We start from the raw sequence: 5,350 nt of genomic DNA, 5'->3' as shown, positions 1-5,350 counted from the left end.
ATCTTGTAGGATTTTTTTTTTTTTAAATCTATATTTTATGAGCTTTTTTACCAAAATATTATTAGTTTCCTTATCAAGAATAATTCCTTCTGTCTTTTACAATTAGCCTTTCGTGCTCTCTCTCAACCCTTCTTCCTTTCTTTCTTTTTAAAATATCTTTTAGGATTTATTTAAAAAAAAAATATATATTTTAAGAGTTTTTTTTTTTTGGCAAAATCTTAGTAGTTTCCTTATCAAGAATAATTCCTTCTGTCTTTTACAATAAGCCTTTCGTGAATCTCCTCTCTTTCTCCATTCCTCCTCTCTCAAGGTCCTGTCTTTTCCTCCTTTTAAAATATCTTTTAGGATTTATTTAAAGTAAAAAAATCTATATCATAGGAATTCCGTGAACGCGATAAAACCCCTTCTCACTTCTCTTACCCATCTTCATCTCCGTCCCACATTGCTTTGTTGCCATCCCTTTGTATGGATTAATGACATTAGAAGAGGGTTGAAGATTAATGATTAACTCATCCATTTTTAATTGTATGCATTAATAGTCAATTAAAATTTGTTTTAGTAAAACGGCACTGATCAATTCAATAATTGAGGAGTTCCATTTAAAGGCAAACATGAGATAGTGTTTGAGAGAGAGAGAGAGAGAGAGAGAGAGAGAGAGAGAGAGAGAGAGAGATGTTGGCAATTGGGTCGTTTTAGAATAATTTTAAATTTCAAAGTTGCATTACAGATGTAGGAGACTTACATACTATATTTTACTCTATTTCTCTCTCTATTTCATTGGTTAAAATTTTCATTATGTAATTCTCTCTCTCTCTCTCTCATTGATTATTATTTTCTTCATGTGAACATGGTATCTTGAGGTTTTTTTTTTTTTATTTTCTTTTTATTTTGTTATATTATTTTTGCCATTAAATCTTAAGATCTTATTACTCAAATCCTCTACCATGAATGCATCCCTCACATCCCCCTTCCTTCTAACTTATGTTTCTTGTTATCTCTCTCTTTCTCTCTCTCTCTCTCTCTCTTAAAACGAAGACATAAACTTGGGGCTATATAACAAAGTTGTTAGGACAATTTTGGATCTATATCATGATGATAATTTATTTATAAATATTCATATCATCTTGGCCTTGCTTGTAACAATGCTTATTTAATCTTTCAATGGTCATCAATGCTCTCTCTCTCTCTCTCTCTCAACGTAAGACAACACATGTAGCTTTGATTTTTTTTTTAGTAATGTCTGTCCTCACGTGCATTTGCATGTATGTTTTTATTAGATATGGAGATTGAATCAACCATCTCGAGATAACAATTTGTTGCCATCCCTTTGTATTATTTATTGGTAGTTTATTATGAGAGTATTCTATGTGTTCTTTGATTCAATGTGTATGCAATGTTTAACATGTGTTTCTTTTACTTGAGTTAATTTCTTATTGTTTTCTTCTGATGGTGCCTTTAGATTGTATAATATTCCTAGAAATCCCAGTTGCGCTAAAATTGTTAGTGCACCTTCTCTGGTGGTGTTATATATTCAAAGAAGGTGGAGTAACTTTGGCATGACAACAATATGATATGACAATCATTAAATATTTTCTTTAGTTCAGGAGATGTCAATCTACCATAGGATGCAACTCATGCTCCATTTTATGCTGTCACTTTCTTAGAAACATTTGAGCTTGATGCTTGGAATTTGGATAATTTGTTGATGGGTAATATTTTTCTGGTCATGCTATCCAATGTGTATGTTATGTTCTGTTACAACTTGTTGATTTAATGTTTGTATTTTGCTTCTCAGATCACCAAATAATCATCTTAAGAGCTGTGAACAGATTATATATTGACAAGTTTTAGTCTTGGATTGGTGCTTGCATTTATTTATTTATTCTTTAATATTCTATCTGAAAATATATTGGAATTGTACAATCCATGAGTGAATGTTTGGTTTTATCTTGTTTAAAAACCAGATCCCTTCTTAATGAAATCGTTTTATTCTTCATTAATGAGGTCAAAAGTCTTTAGCAAATTTTTTATGTCATGATACATATAGTTTCTGATATTTTGAATGCTAAGTACTATTCAACATTTGACAGGGAGTTTTTGGCTTTTTATAGGATATTAGAATAGATATACCTCCTCCTACAAAGATTCCAGAAATTAGTCCAGTGGAAGAAGAGTATGTTTCTTCTATATCTTGTGTTTCTTCATCCTATGATTGCACTTTTGAATTTATAGGACTAAAAAATGCAAGGCAGAAATAACATGATATCTTTTTTATGTAATGTCCCTTGTTCAGCTCCAACAGACAAAGGTGTGGCTGTTTCAAATCTTGGTCCAATAGATCAAACAGAAGCATCCAGTCAGAGGGATGCTGAAGTGCCTACCTCCCAAGGCCTTCCTAAAATTGAAGTTATTAGTGATGTTGTTCATAACTTTGGGCCAGAAGACTTTTCAAAGCTGCTAGACCTCAGTGATGATACTTTGGAAGAAAACATACTATTAAACCAGAACATGAGTGGGAAAAAGACACTGTCTAGATGGTTACGGGGTTAACTCCTCTCTTATGCCTTCTTCCATTTTTTTAGTAACCCTTTTATTGCAGCCTTTATTTTTTGTAAGTGTTTCTCTACAACTTTTATAAGACTTAGCAAGTTTTTTATAGCCTCTCTTGACTCCTTGTACACCATGTCTCAAGAAATTTTTAATTTTTCTGCGAGGTAAGGGGTTTGTGAGAAAAAAAAAATTACACATTGGAATTATAAACTTATCGGTAATACGTGTTAAATTTGTTTTTATCAACTTATATCAAGTTTGAATGTTAGATTATTTTTAATTTCTGATTTTTTTTTTTTTTTTTTTCAATGATATAATGGGTGAAGAAAGAAGTTGACCCAATTCCATGGCAATTAGAGAGTCATGGCTATTGGATCAGACTTCCAAGGCTCCCTACCCTGTTATTAGGACCTTCAACCAGTATAGTCTTGGTATGGATTTTGCTCCTCATAAATCCTTTTTGTGTTTATTAATTTTTATATTAATGGATATGACACATTGGCAGAATGATCGATTTTCTTTACCCATATCAATGTTTTGAATGCATTTATGGATGGTCTTAAAGTTGCTTTTAATGTAATATATACCATGTCTGAATCGAAATCTATGCATTGATAGTTTTTTTTCATAGTTCTTTTGTTCTTGGACTTCTTTTCGTTCCTATAGTTCCAATTTTCTTAGTTTACCTGTATATATAGAATAACTTTTTTTTTTTAAAATATTGGAATTATTGCAAATCCTTATCACTGATTGAGAGTCTGAGGAGTCGATGGTTTCAATTGCAATCAAGCTTTTTCTTTTCATCTTATGCAATGTAAGTGATATCATGTCGTTTACCAAAGTGCTTCCATGGGTTTACTCTTCTATGAGTATCTAAATTTGAAATCGGTAAAAAATATGAATTATTTCTTTCAAATCCCTTTGTCATTGTTGCGGATAAATAGAAATGTTTCTAATTCCCCTTCTCTCTCTCGCAATTCTCTTCTTAGTTCACTTCATAGTCACTTCATAGTTCACTTCACTACCACACTCCCTCGACTTGTCTTGGACTGAATCCAATCTCTAATATTTGAGAGCAACAATGTTGGCACAACTCTAGCACTAAGCAACAGCGACCAAACCCACTCTTGAAACGATGATTGGAAGTCGGACTTCTCTGCAACTTTGTCGACACTATGAAAGATGTCAGAAATATGAAATATTTCTCTCAAATTCTTTGTCATTATCAATATTTAAGTTGAAGATACTATGGAATTTCTCAATTCGTAGGATAGACTATTACTTTTTTTTTTTTTTTCCTGCATTGAGAGTCTTATGATCTTATCAACTATAAAGGCATTGAAGGTTACTTTATTTGTTTCTAATGATTTTTTATGAATATTTATTTAGCCAATTCAACCATATTTTGCCATCTTATTTGACTACTTATTTTGATATTTGTGCTCATTGCAGCAACTCCTTATAATGCTCTAATTAGCTATCCCTTGTTTTAATGGCAATTTAAGAAGAAGAAGGTACGGAGATGTTGCTCAAGGTTTCCTGTAAAGTAGCCTAATGACCCGTTTGTGTTTTGAATTGTAGTAATTTTTCTTGTGATTTCAGTTTTATAAATTATTCTATATACTTTGGGAAAAGGTTGGGTATGCTGCTGTTGCTGCCAAAAACCCCGCTAGTCCAACCTACACAAACACAGACGACGGAGGCCCGGAACTTTGTCCGGGGTTAGTCCTCCGACGCTCAAGTCAGGGTCGGCCGCACAGTTCAATAAGGGAGTAATGGTGAGGGTGTTAGAGCTTACCTTCCCTTTCTTCCGTGCCTTCTTATATAGCTCTTTGGCCTTAGGGTTTTTCCCCCTTCGGCCTTCTTAGAGTCCTACTCGAATACGTCCAGCCTTCTGGGGGGAATATTCCCCTCATGCAGACGACGTGATCCCGCGTGATTCTGCGGGCGTTCCTCGGTGATTGCGCGTGCTCGAGTGTGAGTGGTCTCTTGGAACCTTCGTCTGGCGGTGGACACGTGTCTCAGAGGCGACACGTGTCATGGCCCTCACCGAGGGGTTATTTTGGCTATATCAGGAGCCCCCTTACTTCCACTAGGAGCTTCTTCCTGTGGGAGTAACCATCTTCTTTGGTTGACTTGTTCCTTCGGCCTTGGCATTACCAGTGTCCAAGGTTTGGGGTCGATCGAGAGGGACCTTTGACCGCTTCGGATTGACTTTGCTGAGCCCCCTGCCGAGGGACAGACCCTCGGTCAGGTCCGTGCGGCTTTGCCAAGCCCCCTGCCGAGGGAGGGACCCTCGGTCAGGTCCGTTCGGCTTTGGCCGAGCTCCCTGCCGAGGGAGGGACCGGCCAGGTCCGTTCGTCTCTGGCCGAGCTCCCAACCGAAGGACAGACCCTCGGTCAGGTCCGTGCGGCTTTGCCGAGGGAGGGACCCTCGGTCAGGTCCGTTCGGCTTTGGCCGAACTCCCAACCGAAGGAGGGACCTTCGGTCAGGTCCGTTCGGCTTTGGCCGAACTCCCAACCGAAGGAGGGACCTTCGGTCAGGTCCGTTCGGCTTTGGCCGAACTCCCAACCGAAGGAGGGGCCCTCGGTCAGGTCCGTTCGGCTTTGGCCGGACTCCCAACCGAAGGAGGGATCGTCTGCTAGGCCTGCTAGGTCCGCTCGGGCGCAAACCTCGAGGCTTCGTACCCTGACGTGGCGGTGCCATTAATGCTCGGAAGTCGTACCGCCATTCTTCCATCTATATAATGTGGGGGGCCATTTGTGGGGCAACCTTTCTTTTTTTCCTTCGGAGAGCTCAC

Source organism: Macadamia integrifolia, chromosome 4, assembly GCF_013358625.1.
Source record: "Macadamia integrifolia cultivar HAES 741 chromosome 4, SCU_Mint_v3, whole genome shotgun sequence".
Taxonomy (NCBI): Eukaryota; Viridiplantae; Streptophyta; class Magnoliopsida; order Proteales; family Proteaceae; genus Macadamia; species Macadamia integrifolia.
The sequence above is the reverse complement of the archived record's forward strand: the minus strand, read 5'-3'. Positions refer to the sequence as shown.